General features: G+C 40.4%; 1 long non-coding RNA gene across 1 annotated transcript; it reads right to left on the reverse strand.

Annotated features, from left to right (window-relative positions):
• Positions 1–14353: 14353 nt before the first annotated feature.
• LOC121887171 lies at positions 14354–19077 on the reverse strand. Its single transcript, XR_006092923.1, has 3 exons — positions 18951–19077; positions 16429–16611; positions 14354–15805 (listed from the first exon to the last, which is right to left on the reverse strand). It is a non-coding gene; the product is annotated as an uncharacterized LOC121887171 (long non-coding RNA).
• Between the last annotated feature and the right edge of the window lie 410 nt (positions 19078–19487).

Raw genomic sequence — 19487 nt, forward strand, 5'->3', positions numbered from 1 at the left:
TGCCATGACTCTCTGTTTAGAAAATGAGGAGGTCCCCTGTGTGCATGTGTGTCACGGATTTAAATGGTACCGTTTCACCTCCTTTCTGGAGTGTTTTGTTTGATCTAAATGAGAATTCGGAGAAAGTGGAACAGCTCGTGAAGGAGCAGTGAGAAATCGAGACTGACGTTGCCACCTCATAGCCCTGAAATTGTGCGGAGTAGTTGTGCCAGTCTCTTTGTTTGGAGATTAATGTTGCGTCAGTCACATTCTTTGTATGAGGGACACTAGCCAAACTGCATGGTGAAATCTAGCTACATCAAAAACACCCATTCTGATGCAGGAGAAAATAGGAGAGCAGCATTTGGAGAGAATCATAAATTTATCTGACATGCATGGGCTCCTGCTGTTATGAGCTATTGATATTCTGCCAGTCAATGCTTGCCATTTGTGGCATCATCAACCTCTGTGTTTTAACTTTGTGTGTATGTCTTTGTATGTGGGTGGACCATAGCTGGGTTGTGTTACGCGGCTGTACACACATAGCACTGAATTAGGAGGCCCCTCTTTCTCTTTTTTTTTCCTGCAGGCTTTGCTCAGGGGCATGACACATTTCTGAGGGGCTTTGGATCCCCTGGCCTGATAATTCCTTCAATTATTCAGTGGTTGGCTGGCAGATGAAGTGAGGCCATGAATAAAGCAAATCTGTGGGCATACGAGCACTGACAATACAAACACACTATTAGCACTCATTTCCTCTGCTCGTCCTTGAAGATACACCACAGTATCCTCTAAAAATGGAGAGGAGACGCTGAAGGCAGGAGTTAATGATTTTAAAGGTTTGCCTGAGCAGAGCTCTCAGGCACACTACCTGCACATTCAAGCTCAAACAACAAAGTTAGGAGGGGGTCACAACGCTACGATTAATCCCAGCCAAACTCTTGCAGGAGTTAGATTATTGCTGCTTGTCAGGTCAGCTCTGGGGGTCTTTCTTTCACTTTCTCCGTAAGTCTTTGTGAAATCAGGCGAGTGCTTTTTCAGTGCTTGCACATCGTGACTTGGTAGAACTAACATGCATCAGATTATAGCTCTTTTCTTGTGGAGAGGCACCACTCCACTGACAGAGCTGTGGCTCCTAATAAAAGGCTGATCTTCACAGACACCCCGTCCTCCTCTAACTTAGTGCAGTCAAGTGTAGGACAAAGGCAAAAGAAGGGGTGCTGTGCTCCGCCCTAATGAAGTTGTAGGTCTTGTTCCTCGCTGCGCTCTGTTGGAGAAACAAAGCTAATCATAGTGAGAGCAGCCCCAGACTGCTACAACGAGGGACCAGGTGCTTGTTCTTTTTTTCCTGTCTTCTTCTTTTCCTTTTTTTCCACAGAGCACCTGCCTTTAACCATCTGCACCTGCTGTCTGTAATAAGACAAGGGTGCAGCTCACAGCACTCCTTGGATGTATGATGGGATAGCACGGTTGATTGTGATGATGCCTCAAAGACATACAGTGCACACACATCTCTTATCTCCTCCTGAGTCCCCATAAATCCTACAAGGGAGGATGAAACAAGACTAGGTCAAAACCTAGTATATGGCTGGAACGTGTACGGTCAATGTGTGAAATTCTGGCCAATTTGTTACAGGGCTAGTCAGTTGTAGTGTCTGTAATGTGAATTCCTGGATATTAAATGCTCATCTGCTATTTTCTGTAGTGGTCCCAGTAATATTTGTTGTTAAAGTGTACTAAAGTAGCATATTACATGACATGGTTAAGCTATGTTTGAGTCACAAAAAAAAAAGGTTAAAAATGCAGTTGCAAAAACAATAGCCTACTTTGCACTCTTATCTTGGGGTGATTTGAAAGAGAACTTTTTTTAATTTCAATTATATTCTAATTTTGTGTTAATTCCCTCTGCTTTCATCTGTTTCTATCTGCGGATGTCTGTAAACATATGGTGTCATCCATATGTTTACGTAGGATTAGCATGCTAGGCTAACAGCCCGTCAGCTGTGTGACTTTATATCCGCGGCTTGACATCTTTCACAAACACGGCAACACACCTGTCACCTGCTCAGCGTGGTGCTGCTAAACCGGAGACACCGCAGCTACAAATATATTTTTATACAGTCTATGGGCCACACACAGCACACACAGCTATGCTAACGATGCTAGCCATGCTAACTATCTGCTAGCCGCTGTGCAGGCTGGTGAAATGGATCCATCGCATCCCTTTGTGTCCGCGGGTCTGAGAGCAAGCTGAAATCCGCTGTAAACGCCCTCTGAGGACATAATTGAAACTGTTTGCACTAGTTCATTTTGAAAGAGCGATGGCCTATGGGGAAACTCCAATACTGGGCTGACTGCATCATGATGTAACTTCATCACTCAGTGAGTCAGTGACAGACAGAAATTCAGGGTTATAGCCTTGGCTGGTCTGTGGCCAGTCCAGCCAAAAAAAGTCTGACTCAACACTGACCGTCTTTGTTGCCATGACAGGAAACTGAACAAGGAAATGTGTCACAACAGAGACATAGATTCTGCTTCTCACATGCATGGTAAGATTAAACCACCACTGTGTGCAGACAAAACTGTCAAACAGCTTTAGATTGGTGTTGCATGTATTTAGGAAGCCCCGGCCCTTTTCGCGCCTGCGGCGTCCCATTGTTGCATGATTTTAATCTCCTCAGCAACAGACTCCTGATGTATTTGGTTCACAGGAAGGTCAAGGACGAGCCCAATGCCCCACCCTCTTCCTGCAACAAAGCTTGTGAGCAGGAGAAAAACAGTGTCAATAACTAAGCTTCTACACCTACTCCTCAGTCTCATATGTTGCTTTTCCATGGTGACTTTGTGTGCAACAAGTGAATAACTCAAATTTTCTGGTCACGTATCCAGAGTTTCTTGAATGTTTTTAGAAATATTAACACCAGAATTATTAGCCTTAGGCTGGTGTTGCAATCAAACTTGAGCTGACTGAATTTTGTTTTGGACAAATGGTTGGCCTTCAAAATCCACATACTTCACCTGTGAATAAAAGTCCAAATGAATAATACAGCAACTTCTTTTGAATATAGGATACAATTGAAGATGAAAATATGTGCCACCCTGCACTTCAGTCTTTCACTCTGCCGGTGTCCCTTTGATATGTGAGGTAGAAAAAGCTGTGCACCTGTGGGAAGCATAAGAGGGTGATGGTGGTAGAGAGGGGACGTTGTGAGGGAGGGAGGGCAGGAGGTGGGGGGGTGGGGGTGGGGGGGCTGCAGGGTTGTGAGCGCCGGCCAACTAACTTGAGTGTCTATCCACCTTAGCCTGCTGCTGTCGCTGCCAGCATTGCCGCGCCAGACTCTGCTCGTCCAGATAAACAAATGCTAGACAAATTTCTCTTTGTTAAACCTGTGTCGACTGCTGCATAATAATGAAGGCTGGTGCTGCCAGAGCATGTGTCCAGCCAGTAATGATCCTCCTGTCTGAGAGGACAATGAGGAAAGAATGTATTCATACAGACGGACCCTCTGCTGCTCTGCTGTACATTCTTCCTTCTTGGACTGACTTGGCTTTGGCGTTAATTCGCCTTTGTAAACACAGTAGTCCAGTCACTCCACACAATTATCTTTGAATGTATTCATAGCAGATCTGGGACGCAGCCCAGGGCATGATTCTTACCATTCTTTTTATTTTGGCCATGACTTATCATTCAACCGACTCTGATATCACAACATTGAGCCTTTCAGTCGGCTCGCTTGTACTCAAAGGGAGATTGCTAAAATGAAATTGCAGCAGAGTGAGAAAAAGTCTCAACACTGCTTGATAAATTGCCAAATCTGGGTGATCTTATAACAGAGATCAGTTGGACCTTTCTGAGCGCCTGGCTCCAGCAGTGCCCACTTAAAGAAACATAATCATAAGCAATGCTGCTTTAAAATCCTCATCTTAGTGAAAAAAAAAATCATCTCAGCTATTCTCGGTGGGCTCTACCTAATTATGCATGGAAGATGTCTGAGGGCTGTGGGGGAAGGAGGTGAGAAAGGCTGGCTAGTGGTGGACTTTGTGTGGCTTGAGTGCACCGCTGAAGGCAGCCAAAGACTACTTTGATACCTGGCAGCTGGATCTCCCTGGTGCAGATTAAAATTACTTTCAGAATATCATGCATCATTATGGCTGAAAAATTTGCCAGATCACAAGGTTACTGTGATAATGAGGAGATGACGACAAGGTAAACTGCTGCAGTGAGACGTGGATTCAAATGTGACGCATATTTACCTTAGGGGGCTGGAAAAGGGGGGCCATATCTCATTTTCTGCAGGGCGACCCGTTCCAGAGGTCATATCCAATTAAACAAACAAGATGAATGTAGGATTCTCCTCCTTGTGTAAAATGCAAAGAGCCGGTCCCCAGCCTGGTGTAAAAATGCAAAGACTGCCCCGGAGGATTTGATCATTTGAAATTCTCATTTTTACCCCATCCACTCACGTATGTAATATCCTCTTTGTCAAATATGTATGTAATGGGACTGTGAAGAGCGCTAACACACACAGCGCCCTGAGAAAAAGCACATCTTTAGCTGTTGCATAGCAGCCGCGCATTTGATGTACGTTCAACACTGTATTACTGGAGAGAGTAATGTGATCTGGACTAATAGATTTATTAAGTGTTTTTGTTTCACGGAGTGTACCTTTAATCCAAAAATGCTTATACATAAAACTAATGTTTCAGCAATGAATTTTATTCAAAGCACCTACTTACAATATATTATATTGACAATGGGTCAAATGATGTGAAAGGGCCTGCTTGTGGAGACGATCCCACTAAAAAGGGAGCACTTCCCCACAGCTTTATGGAGAATTTCAGCGTCTTTTAGTTCACTGTTTTATTTTAAAGGCCACAACTGTTTTGGTTCAGTCTCGCTGCTCTCATCAAGCTTGTTCTCCAGCAGCATCGAACAGCTGTTTTCACTAAACAACCTATGACGAACACACCGTTAGCTACCTCCCCACCATTAAACAGCTGTGTTGTATATAATACTATTTGATTATTATCACTGATGAATTGATATGTATGCGGCATTTTAATGTTGTAGTTCGTCAAGTGGAGCAAACTAACTACTTTATATACTGTTGAGCAGTTTAATCTATAACAGTGCTACAGAAAATCTGAATCTGCAAAGTAACTAGTAACTATAGCCATTAGATAAAGATACAGTGGCATGAAAAGTACATTTCCTTCTGAAATGTGGTCGACTGAATGTATAAAGTAGGATCAAGTAAGGTAAGAATACCACAAAGTAGTACTTAAGCATAGTCCTTACGTAAAGGTACTTGTTTGTTTTCCTTATGATTTTTATTGTGTTACAGTACAATTACTACTGTGACTTATACTGTATATATATTGTATGTGTGTGATTGATAAGTTATGTTGAGACATCAAGACCCCTGCCATCTGATCAACAGCTGACCAGGCATATGTCTAATTTTGCTCAATGACCAAAGTCTGTTTTTGGAACAGTTGTATACAGCAGACCTGCTGTTGCTCCTTCAAATGACAGACGCTCTGATTTAGTTTTTATTGCTGAATCTTACTCCGGTAATGAAGTTGGGACTGTTATGTTTCTCTCATTACCTTTTCATTAAAGATATGACTAGAAAATGGGGTTGCCATGGCAATGGCTCCATGAAGTCTCCAAGCTATATGCAGAGCTGCATTGTTTACTCTTTTGCCAAGACTGCTGTCTTCAATAGGAAACGAAGACTTTTTTTTTTCTCTTTCCTGCGCCTTCATCTTTTTGCTTCCTTTTACAGATCAAACAATGACCTGATGCAAATAGAACATTCTTCTGAGGTCCTATTTGTTAATGCTAAGAGGTTTCATTAGCTTGCTCATTGCTCCCAAAATGATAGCTGGCGCTATTCTGTTGGGTGAGTGAAGAAAAAAAAAAGCGATTCACAGGCTCTAAGCAGTAATTTACACAGAAGAGATTAAAGAAAATGGTACGGAGCCATTTTGTCTGAATGACAGCCGAGCTGAATGTCTGCAAAAGCAACTGCCAGTTTACTTCAGCATTACCTGGTAAGAAGAAGAAAGTCTTTCATTGGTTGTGATGAATATAACTATAAAGTAAAAGTAGCTGACATTCTTAAGGATATGTAAACCCATCTATCTATTCATCTCCTTCCATCGATGTTTTCCAAACGAAAACTTAAGCACCAGGAGCAACTCATCATGGTGCCTAGAAGCAAGGTAAATAACAGAGGGTAAAGACAGAGTCACAACCTTTTCTCCTCATTCATCAGCAGCATTTTCCAAACCATTAGCTCTGTCATTGCTTCCTATACTTTTCATGTCTGCTGGCTGGCTTCACCCTCAGTACTGTGATTAGTTCAAGCAGGATGCCGCTCATCGATTTTGCTCCACTGGGTGTTAGTTAACCCTCTGCCAGCTTTTAATTGCTTCTCTTGACTGTTAAGGCAGTGTACAGCTCCTGCGGAATGAAGCCTCGGATCTTGTTTGAATGCTCTTACGCCAGTTCGAAAACATGCACCGTGGTGCCTTTCAAAACATTGAAATGCACCGAATTCTATCTGCGCTATCAAGAAATAAACATGTTTTGCTTGCATCCAAGAATAAGGTGTTTAATTGAATGTGTTACCTGCTGGCAGCAATTACCATCATGCCGAGAGGTATGGATGGAGACAGAAAACAGATGAAAGAAGAGAAATGTTTAGTCTCTCGCTGACTCTGTCTGTCTTCCCGCTTTATTGTGTTTTCAGAAAGTAACATGGCTCCGGCGTGATTGACAGAAACATGATAGCTGCAGTAAACAAAAGGTGCTGCATGTACACAGAGAGATGAGCATGGAATGGGTTTTTGAAAACAATAAATCACAACTCATAGAAAAAGCCGGCTGCCCTGAACCTCATTTGAATTGGATTACCACTGGATCTCTCATGATGCAATGTGTATTTTCCTTTCAAAAACAACCATCTTTGAGGGAGAAAGCGGTTTAGACTTAGACTATAAGGCTACTAAAGAATCTGTTCTGCCTGTAACTGTTTGATGCTGTTCATTGAGAGTGCTTTATTGTTTCTAATGAGCTTAGGGTTCATATTTGTTCTGGATTTTTAATTACATATCAACATTACATCATGAAACCTATTATCTCAACTCTGCAAAGCTAATATTTAAAGGTGATGGCTTTCAGAGCGCAAGCACAATGACTAGATGCGAAGATTACACCTGCGAACAATCCATAAAACTGATATGTCTTCTTCACAGTGTGATGTAGATATCCATCCGTACATCTACATGTGAGAAAACACTTAGTTAATGCCAGAGAGGAAATCAAATGGAGAAGTTGGCAGATGCATCGTCATTTAGACAAAAGAGAAACATCAGCCGTAATGAGAGATGATATATATGTTTTTATGTCGTGTCTGAAATGAACACCGCAGGACGTTCGACCAATGGAAGTATCATCTTGTGAGAAAATGTGAGAAAATCATCCGCTGTGTGAGGGGTTGATGTGTACTGGTGGATTAAATTTAGCAACTCGTGGCACAAACAATTATTTCAAATGAGTCAATATTTGCTTGGAAACAACACCTTCTCTCAGAAGACAACATTTGTAAATGAGACTAATACATTTTATCAACATGTTGACAGAAGTCCTAGAATATGGTTATGAGGGACTCATAAAAGCAGCCAAGCAAAACTTCAATACTTCTCTAAACGCCCCTTGGTTTTCTACTCCCTATCATTATTTGAATGCTTTTTGAAGGTCTTTAATTTGCATCCTAATGCTGTGCCCTTGTTCAATTTAATTTACAATGCAGATGCAGAAGCGATACGTGTGATGGAGGTTCATCCCCAAGAAAGGCACAGGAGAAGAAAAAAAAAAATAAACAAAATAATTTTACTTTTATATGTCCCTCATATGAACTGAGCTGATAAAACATTCATATTAAATAAAAAACCATTCAGCTTCAGCAACTATATTATTAAAGCATACATGTGGTAGCATAAAATAATCATTTCTAACGCTGCTCAAAGATGAGGAAATTTCAAATGCATCTACCGTATGACTAAGCTGCCCCTTGTTTCATGATTCGGTTATCTGTTTTTTCGCTTCGTGTCTACATGTTTAGTTAGCAGTAATTTATGTACTCACAGTCAACATTAGTACATGAAGACAAACAGCGCAGAGCAGCACATTTAGGGAAGTGGCAGAGCTGCTCTCAGAGCTGCCACGGAATGGAAATGACAATGGTGTCACAAGAAACAGATTGGATTTGGGCTCAGGACACCTTTTTTTTCCAGGGAGGGGTGTAAAAAGTAGGTTGCAATGCTGGGGGTGTATGTGCCCAGCCCCCAGGGCTATGACAAAAAATATGGGGCACTCTCACACACACGCACACACACTTTCTGTCTCTCTCTTCATCTCTCTCTTGTCTCTCTCTCTCATTATATCTTCAATTATCAAGTCAGGAGAGAAACTCATTATTTTAGGAAGTCAATGCCCATGCCGGTGTTCTTTTTGACACAGCACAAGAGGGGAACAAAGTCCATTTGTTGAGATTTGAATCTCTTAATACCATTAGTTAATTGTGAGAATAATCATCTTCAAATTACACTGAGGAAAATATGATTTATATATTTTCACTTTTCAGCTCCCGGAATTAACTACACAAAATGATCCTTTTTACAATCCTGTGCAGTTTATGTCATTAAAAAGCAGGGCAATTACTGGTGGGTTATTTCACTATTTGTTGCGGTGTTTTAATTGACAGCCGGGCATTTCATGCAAGCCATGACCAGGCTGAGCAGCACGTGACCCACCACAGGGACTGTATCTGATTTCATTATTAGTCCCAGTTTGACTGGCTTAGCCCTCATATGTACCATGAACACCTTTACCCTTGGGTGGCTCAAGTTAATTACTTCAGCCCATAATGCCTGAGATACCACCTAATAAGCATGGAGTGTTACAAATTATGATGCTCGGATTAGCTGCTGCTTACTCCCAGAATGAAAGCCTGAATCATTTCAGTGTTTGGAAATGAATGGTTTGTAAAAACACATCAAGTGTGGTCCTCATTTTGTCAAGGTACTTTTTTTTTCATTTGCCAGGCTTCTGGATTGATTAAAGGACCAGTTCACTCAAATTCATTAGTCTCATGTACTCCTCATGCTATCTTTCCATGCAGATAGTTTGAGTTTGAGTTTTGATATATCTGTTTCTAAGATATTGGCCTCCATGTTAATATAATCTATGCTACTTTGCTAATGAAGAAATAGTCCTTTTGAAAAGTGTTGACAGCATATTTTGTGGATTATCCAAACCAACCGGGACATCATCTCTGAAAAAATAAACTGCTAAAATTTAATTTAAGTAGCACAAATGATTTCGTTTTCAGATCTCTTGTACTGGGTTAAGTGCAAACATCTCAGAGGCAGATGTCTAAAAGAGAAATTAGCACCATCTCACAAAATCTGGAACTACCAAACTCTGCCATTATTGCTGCTCACATACAAGTCACAGTGGCTCAAATGGCCAGAATCATTGATAATATATCAATGCTTTGTGCTCTTAAAACATCTTTTTAAGTGCTTTAGTTTGGGCCCTCTTGCACTTAGCAAGGTTAACATTGTCTTACTGTCTTCATGTGCAAAATTACATAGTTTACTGACATGCAGGGGGAGGGAGGCCATTTCATGGTGATTAGGTGTATCTAGGGTGGTAGGTTTGTGACTACACGTGTGGGTTGGCAGTTGGGGGAAAACTTGAGACAATGCTCCACTTCATGAGCACACACTGTACAGCAGCCCTCCCACACAGCCTTTGTTAAGCCTTCTCTCTTGAGCTGGCACTTCAGCCTCCCTGAGCCCATTGACTCCCACTGGATGCTCTCCACTGTGTTTCCTGGGTGAAATATATGGGGGCCTCTTTAATACTGTAACATCCGTATCCATTCCTTTCACACATGCCCCCCTCTCAGAAAACTGCAGCCAATACAATTTAATCCCATTTGGTAGGCAACTTAAATTCATCCAATTTCACAGATTAGGAGTTGTGGTATCCCTGCAAAATGTAGCTTGGTTATACTCCTAATGTTTATTTTGCTTTTATTCTGATGCACTAACATAACATAAGGGAAGTAGATAGATAAAATACATAATGTATACTGTGTTTGTTTGTTTGTTTTTTTCAAATCTAACCTTTCCCCTCTTGAATCTATGCCCTAATTTTCATGAAGGCCATTTAAGCCATTTTCATATTGGTTATATTTTCTATAAGCCAGGCTTATTTCATTCTAGAGAGCTTATTGCAGCAAGTGTAGTTTCTATAACAACCATACATCATAATGAAGCTGGAGATTCTACATAATTAAATTGCACGTATGAACATACTGAGCTAATGGGATGTAGGCCTTATGTGGCATTTACTTTTAATTACAACATTAAAACTTTTTTAAAAGGTTATTTGATCAAGTCAAGTATACTAATGAGTATGCAGAGATGATTGGCAAGATTAACTGTCTTGAGGCTTTTGTTTTCCATCTCATTTTAATTTCTGACTTAAATGTGTGTTGGATTGTTTGCGTGATGTTAATTAATTTCTAAAACGAAGAATTTTATAGTGTTTTGTGAGAATAATTTCAACATCTGTACAGAAAAGTTCCTGCAGTCAAGTTTAAATCAGCAGTGTGAAGGAGGATGGGAGGGAAAAAAAAAAAAAAAAAAAAAAAAAAAAAAAAAGCCCAACCTCTGACAACGGGTCTGTCTTATGAAAACGAACACCGATGGTTTTAATTTACTGACTGCATTAGCCGGCTCCTCTCCAACCAAGCCTGGTGTTGTCTCGTTGGCAGCAGCAAAAGTTATTAATGGTGCAATAACAGGAGGCAGGCCTGGGCACAGAATATTCTATTCTCTCTCAGATTGTGTAATGATTTTCCACAGAGGGGACGGCTGGCTGCTATTTCTCATTGCAGATTTTTTTTTTTTTTTTTTTCAAATGGAGTGACGAGGGGAGGGGGGTGGCAAAAACAGTGCCCTATGGGTTAATTGACTTATATCCTTCACAGTTGACATTCCATGTAAGCATGAAAAAAAATTGCTTTACTCTCCGAAGAGGAGCCAACCAATACTCAACTGGTGTATATGGCAATCAGATTTTTGCAATAACCATATATTAAGGTGTAAATGTGTAATCAAGAATCTCATGTTTTTATGAGAAATAAGCACAAAAGGCAGCTTTGCCACAAAACATGTGAGATGTTACTGTGAAGGAAATAAATAATATAAAAAATGCAAATGCAACCTTAAGATTCCCTACTACATATTCATTCTCTAATCTGGAAGGGTATTTACGACCAAACATTTTAGCAGATGAATGCAAGAAGTCAAGGGGGTCATTATTTAATTCCAGCCGGAGAAGGGAGAAATAAGTGGAGCAGGAGATTTAGATGATGACCTCCTGCCTGGAAAGTTGTTGTTGGTGGTTCTTCCAGCTTTTATAAGGCCAGCTCTGCAGGTTATGCTTTTAATCACAATTACTGGCCAAATGTCCAAGTCCATTCTGTGATTTATGTGTTTTAAAAAGCAGTAGGCTGGTTGTCTGAGAAGGTCAAGCTGCAGGGCAAATGAGTGGATGGCAGTATTGTAACACTCTACCAAATGCCATATCCTCTTTTTTCTCTTTGGTAGTATACATTAGCATCCACCTCAGTGTGGAATAAACCTTAAAACGTATTTAAACACACATGCAATCAAAGGTAAATGCTTAAAAATTCTGTACTTTCCTGCTACTGAGTTCAAATCAGTACAAATTCAACTCCCTTTCCTTTCCTTTTTTTTTGCCACAGGCTCTCATATTGATTCCATGCATGAGCCTGCAGAGTTATCACAAAACAAATTGCACAGACTTGAATTTGACAATCCCTTTATGAGGAGCACTTCATTGATTTCTGGAGGGTGGCTCTGTTTGGCTCCTTTACAGAGGAGTGGGGAGGCTGCTGATTGGAGAGACACGCAGCACAGCTTTTTCTAATTGCCTTATTTCCTTATTGTATTCTGGTGGCAGCTTATGTCAGGGAGTAAAAGTTAGCGACTGTTGCTCGAATGTACATAAAGTGTGTTCTCCCTGTTATCCCCCGTCTATGTCTGAGCCCTGCTGGGTATAGCATTGTGTTGCGACTTTTCCAGAGGATATGATGTGTCAGCGAAATCTGTCCTGCAGTGTGAGGCTTGACACTGCAGTGACAGCACAGCAATATTTCCCCTCTTGTTTCAGAACAAATTAGCACCAGCATGACATCAGGGGGCTCATTGTGCACCCAGACCCCATCCTCACACACACAGCTACCCCCCTCCGGTTAGCTCTCTGGGTAGAAGGACAGTCATTGTTATATACTGTATATTTGTATGATGTTTATCATCGTATCAAGCTTTTTTTCCTGACATATGGCGAACGAGTTTCAAAAAGGTGTGAAAGTAGAGTGTCTGGTTACATTTGACTACTTTATATGTACTGTGATTTAGGGCTGCAACTAACGATGATATTCATTATTGATCTGTCAATTATTTTCTCAATTAATCGAGATGTTTGGTCTATGAAACGTCAGAAAATGGTGAAATATGTTGATTACGCAACATTTTGCAACTTAAAATGTATTGTTGTCCCAACAACAACAGTCCACAACCCAAATATATTCAATTCACTATCATAGAGGATTAAAGAAACCAGAAAATATTTACATTTAATAAACTGGAACCAGCTTATTTTGGCATTTTTATCTTAAAAAAATGACTCAAAACAATTAATCAATTATCAAAATAGTTGGCAATAAATTTTCTGTCAATCCACTAATCAATCAATCAACTAATCCTTGCAGCTCTGTTGTTTTTTTTTAGTGTTAGCATCTCGCAATTCCTCTATTTGTCATTATTCCTGGATTTAATAAACATGACTCACAGTTATCAAAGTATTTATTCACCTTATCATTGTGTACTTTCATCAATTCATTTTAATCTGATTTTAAAAATACCAGTAAACATGAAACTGTTGCTGATGAGCGAGAGGTCTCAATAGGGTTTCCCGTATAAACAGATGTTTATCCCAAAGCGCTTTCCATTACCGTCTTGGCAGGAAGGTGAGCGGCAGATACACCAACCACGGGTGAAATAAAATCAAATGGCTCACAGAAGACAGAGTGCAGAATCTAATATTGTGCGACATCATGTGTGTGCGAGGCCACTAGACGCAAGTCACCTGCAGGGTTAAGAGTTTATCCAGAGCTCCAAAGTACACATGCCTTTTTTTTTGTTTACTTTCCAGCATGCATCACATTGGCACTGAGTTGGAAAGCCACTGCAAACCACTTTTCTGCCTCTGCAAAAAAAAATGGCATTCACCTCCATGCTTTCCTTTCTTTTCCGCAAGGTTTTGAGGTGCTTTGTGAAAACAGGAGAGGAGGGGTGAGGAGGGGGGCAACTATCCCTGCTCTGCTTCCTTTCCCCCTGTGTGGAATAAAGCTGTATTTTGAGGGGGAGCGCTGTCATGCATCACACACCAGGAAGAGCAGGGAAACAAACAGGGCCAGATTCATCAAACGGAGTTGCTCGGCAGGATGGGGAGTGCTGGGTATTAATCAAAGTTGAACGGCTAAACTGGAGAAAGAAGGGTTGGAGGGGAGAAACAGAGCAGACCACATCTTAAGTCTTGCGCACAAAAGAGTGAATAGAAAATCTCTATCGGCTGACAAAATACTGTATGATGAGATACTGTATCATAATGGTGTAAAGATATGAATAAATGGATAATTGTAGCAAAGTGTGGGAACGATCTGCCAGTTTTCTTATATGAGCTGTGGTTCAGGTTGCAAGAATTCATTATGCATGTGCAGCTGATTCTGTGTACCCAGTTTTGCATATTTTCAGCTTGCTTTAAATATGCTGTGCCACCCAGTCACTCTGGCTTATTTGTTTTTAAGTCCTGCAGACTTTGATGTGACCTGTAATTTTGTCCAGTCTATTAGGATATTCAGACTGAAGCAGAGCGTAAATTAGTAGAGAAGCTCTCGTCCAACTTGTTTTTTGGAATATTCCACCGCTCCTAATTGGATGAATGGATTTATTTTGTTTTTGGAACAACCATGGTGAGGCTTCTGTTTAATCTCCACGGGGCCCTCATCCTGCTTCCCCACCCACTCACCAGATTGATTGTATCTAATACCAGACAATGGCATCAATGAATTCAAGTAGTTTTTTTTTCTCTCCTCTTTCTGGTAGACAAGAAAGAGAATCATTTGCATGCAGGTGACATGTTCAAACGGGGCAAGGCGAGATGAATCAAAATGCAACTCAACAGTTTCCTAATGCTTTGACCTAATTATGCACCCATTTTTCTGCTTTCTTTTTTTACATGGTCTAGTCATGTCCCATCTAAACATATTCAGATTGGATTTGATGAAAAGGTCTCTGCTGATTCACTGGTTCTCTGTAGTTTTGCTGACGTAAATTAAATTTAGTGGAAGATGCAGTATGTATTAAAAAGTCTACAAGCGAAAATGCTTAACCATGAGTTTGGCAAAGGCAAGATGAACCTTCTTTTATCGATCGGCCATATTAGTGAGTACTTCCTCTTCAGGATGCTCTTAAGGTTGGACATATCGTCTTACATCCTCCCCCTGACCACGGTAACCACAACATACAAACCCGGTGGGCAGGAGACTTCACCCGTGTAGGCCAAACGAGCATCAAAGAGCACAAGATTCATGATGGTGGAGTATTGATCCCTGAGGAAATTTAAATCATGTTTATAGGAAATTACTTGGATCACCCCACAGATGCTGTAGAAACCCGTGTGCACATGCATGGTGGAAAGGGAAAAAAACACTGATGCATATGAAATATTGAGTCCGGTCTATAAATTGCAGGTGACAGGTTGCTGCAGGAGTCGCTGATTTATTATCTGTACTTACAGTGTGAGGATAACAAAGCAGCATCTATTTTTCCAGACCTTTGACACATTAAGAGAGAATGTAGCAGAATAATTGTTTAACTTGGTGGCTTTGTCATTTATTTACTTGAACATCCTTGTATGAAAGGCAGGAAAATAAATCTGCTTCCAGACCCCTTCACGAGAAAGATGTATGACACGCAGTCTGTGTATGTCATACATCTTTCACGACTAGGCTTCATCATAATCATGATCATCCTGCATCCCATTCTGTCTGCTTTGTGGAGCATTTTTAGCATATGACAGTCTTATCACTCCAGTCCAAGAGTGTTGTAACACACCACTGGAAAAAAAGATTCATACCATGTCCCGATACTCTAAAGGAGAAGAGTGGGAGCTAAGGAATAAAAGAAAATGTTCCAGTCATTGCCACCACCCTGCTCCACTGTCTGGGCTGACATTAACACTGAAATGAGAATGACCTCATCAAACGTTCAGCCAAATCATCATAAATGACATGATATTAACTCTGCCAGACAGCTTTATTATTTTTTTTTTCTTGGGCAGTTCTCCATTTTGCTTTAGTTTGTGGTTCTGTGCCCTTGTTATCTGGCCCTCCAGACTCTACTCTCACTGTGAGGCAGAGGAGCAGAAAGATGGCAGTAATTCATTTTGTGCCATGCCACAGGCAAGGCTCTTTTTCCCTTCTGCCCATTACCTCCAGACCAGACTCGGTGTCTCAGCAGGACACCGCTTCCTTCCGCTCTCTGGACCAGACCCACCGTACTCCAGGGGGCTGAGGTTAGTGGACGACCCACTTCAAATTCTGTCAGCGCCACCCGCAAGCATCCGAGGCATGCCACTCCACCTCCAGGAAAACTTCAAAAAACATGGCAACCTCAAAGTCTGTCAGGCTGGGGAAGCACTGGCTGGTTTCTTTAGGCTTATAAAAAAATAAACTCACACTACCTCAAAAATATATTTGACTGCATGTGGCAACTCTGGCGTTTGCATAGAGTGTTAGTTTGAATTAGGCTTTTGAGCTTTAGCTATTTGCACAAGTTAAAATCAAATAAAACACGACATGGAAAATAATGTGCAGGGAGATGAAAAGAAGCCCAAGAAAGGCTCGTTCTTCCTTATTCCGTTCTTATTTATATTATCCCTACCTAAATGATTTAAGACAATATTCATAAAGTCAGAAATATGTGGCTTTTGTAAGAAAGAAAATAATATAAAAGCATTTTAAAACAGAAATATTTTAACATATTTAGGACTTTAAAGCAGTGGCTTAGGCAGAAATTGTATTTTGGGTAGGCCAAACTGTCCATACCACTTTGATGAGAAGCACCTTGATTTCCCATTCTTGACTGTGCAGGGAAATACATACAAATTTGGCTGTGAAGGTGGTTCATGAATTGCACATAAATTGGTGGGTGAGCCCACATCAGGCTGACCGGGAGAAAGAACTATACCACCTGGGAGCAAGCAGCCGGGCTAACCTCGTTGTGGGCTGATGTGTCTAGTGGACTCAGTCGATGGAGGCAGTGGCATATCTTCTTCCTCAATTCTTGCTTTTTTTAAAATAACACATTAAAATATTTCTTCAGCCATTGTTGTAGCCTTAGTGTTACATTGTCTGAACAGCCAGCCAGCTAGTTGGTTGCATGCAGCTCAGGAAAAGTCTGTGAGTCAGAACCAGAGCAACCAATCACGCTCCAGAGACTTCCTACGACTTGTTTCAACAGTTTCGTTTTAATTTGATTTGATTTAATTTATTGATTGGGACAGTGTGCAGTTTTAAATATTAAAGATGCACTGCACCGGAGTTAGCTCGAAGCTAATTTGCATCCATAGTCCCCCACAATCAAAACATACAACAGCACAACAACAAACAGTACAAAGCAAAAAAAAAAAAACACAAAAAAACACACAGAACACACCATACAAAATACAAAATACAAAATACAAAGCTACACACAACGGCACATCACATACACAAACAATGTCAATTAGAAATTAATAATGTAAACTAGACTCAGTGGTCACACAGCTGATTGGTCTTTAGTACATGACAGTAATCAGAAGACAAATTCAACACACACACAAACACACAACAATAAATCTAATTTATGTTTATTTATTTCCCTATACATATTTTTTAATATTTATTGTCACAAAATTTATTTTGATCAAACTTGGACAGCGAGTAATATAGGTGGGCCAGTGCCACCCAGGCCCACTACTGGCTACACGCCTGCTTTAAAGAAGATGCCATTTTAACCAATTGAGAGAAAGAGTTCCTTAAATTGGGACCCTGATATCTTAAACTGACCTCTGCTAGTAAGATTTTTGGGAAGAGGAAAACAAACTATATATTGTATTTTGTGTAGCTGTTTATTTTATTGGCTATATCCAAAAATAGCTTAGTATTTCATATTGCCATTCCATCTGAAGAGAAAATGGTTCAGTGTGTCTCCAATGTAAAATATTCTGGATTGAAAAAGCATACGTTTCAATTACAGCCTAGTGTTTTCAAATGCGAAGATGCACATCAAATCCAAGATGCTTGGATGTTTATGAGTGTAGAGTGGTTTGATGGAAAATCGCTTTTTTTTTTTTTGCAATATTGCCACAAGACCTAATTTCTTCCCCTGGCAAGCATTTGGGTTTGGTTTTTATCTTTATTTTGACATGTTGTTGTTCATGTGGAGAGCAAAAGAAACATCCCATTAACAGGCTCTCTCCTATCTCTGAACATAAATCACTGACATGTAAATGAAACGCTTCTGACAGAAAGGGAGATGGATAGAGGAATACAAATGCAAACATTACACATATTCATCCTGTTCCCCTCCTTCTCCCCCGTTTCACATAAAGGCACTTCAGCAATTGGAACAATTTCTGAATAAACAATTAGGAATGCAACAAAAGTCTGAAGTGATTTAAAAGAGAAAAAGCTATCTGAGAAGACTCTTGTACATAATTACATCTGAGTTTCATTGTCTTCACAGGATGGCAGCTTCAACTCATCAGTGAGAACCAAGTATTCGATTCTTTGTTAAAGAGTGACAAAGCCATGGATTTCTGATTGCCTTGGCAACAAAACCTATGATAAATCTTTTTGCCATGGCCATGAAATATAGCATGCCTGTTTCTGTTGTCAGCTGTCCAGTACAATTGTATTTCAGGATACCACAAAGTAGTAAGTAAAGTAAAGGTATGGAGTTCCAAACTGGGGGATCCACTGGTTCTGGAGGGTTTTTTTTGCCACTTTAAAGATCCATGTGTCATATGTATAATTGCCACATTATAATCCTGAAAATGGCATGTCCTTCATTAAAAAAATGCAGAATCTATGCAAATATATTTCATTTCAGAGGTTTAACTGCCGGACACAAGATGTCTCCTACTTCAATGTAAGGTCCATTTTCAGTGTATGTGCACTCGAGGCTTCAAGTTTCCACATCACACTTGTATAAGTTGCATACTGGACCACGATTGGCCTCCAAACCAGTTGTGATGTCACAAATCATGCTCATAGGCTCGCCCCTTAAAATAAGATTTTCACTGAGCACAGAGAAACTTTCCAATTTTAGCAGATGAATGTGAAAACAGCCTTCCAGTGTCAAACTCTACTCAACCATCATTCTGCACAGTGAAGCTCAAACATCCAGTTGTAGGAGCAAGAAGAAAAACACATTTTTGAGTGGAGGAAGTGAATTAATGAATCATTACAAAAGGATTATGATTATGTTATGACTATTATTTTTGGATCATTTTAAAATCGTTCCTGGGGAAAACATTTTCATCAATTTTGTATGGCGAATAGCTTTGAATACTACGATACTCATGAGCCTCAATTGGTGTTGCCATGGAGAAGAAGCCAGTCAGAGATACAAATTAAAGCGCTAAGAAATTTACAGCTCGCTAAAGTTGTTAACAAAGCGTAATCATTAGCTCCAGCTCACCGTTAGAGGCATACACAACAGAATGTTAAACTCAGTGATCCAATTTTTCTTACCAAAGTGATTCGTGGGCGTTGTAGTTTCCTTCCCTCCTCATATTGTACCTTTGACTTTTTTAAATGTTTTATCCAAGAACCACATATTTTCTAACACAGTTGCTCATCTTTTGCACTGAGGATTGGAAGTGCTCCAACTGCCAGTCAGCAGCATTATCTCTGTAGAAGGTGAATGTGGGAATTTAACTTCTGGAACCTGTAACTCCTCCCACTTTAGAACTCTATATGAAACTGCAAGTAACCATAGCAACAGTACATGCTACGGTTGCTACCTGCTAATAGTTGAGGGTTAGACTGACAAACAACTGAGCATTCAAGCACAGCTTCTGTTTTGCCTTTAAGTGGCCGCGATATTAAGCGTGATAATACACTCGCAGGTGTCCTGATACAGAAAATAACAAATTTGGCAAAGAACACGTTCATCACGTCAACCTCATATGTTAGCCATCATTACTTTTGTATGTCATGACACCTCTGTGAATTATTGCTTTCATCTCCAGTCTTTTTCAATGTATTTTCCACATACATCACCATGAA

The sequence above is a fragment of the Thunnus maccoyii genome, chromosome 20, assembly GCF_910596095.1.
Source record: "Thunnus maccoyii chromosome 20, fThuMac1.1, whole genome shotgun sequence".
Classification (NCBI taxonomy): domain Eukaryota; kingdom Metazoa; phylum Chordata; class Actinopteri; order Scombriformes; family Scombridae; genus Thunnus; species Thunnus maccoyii.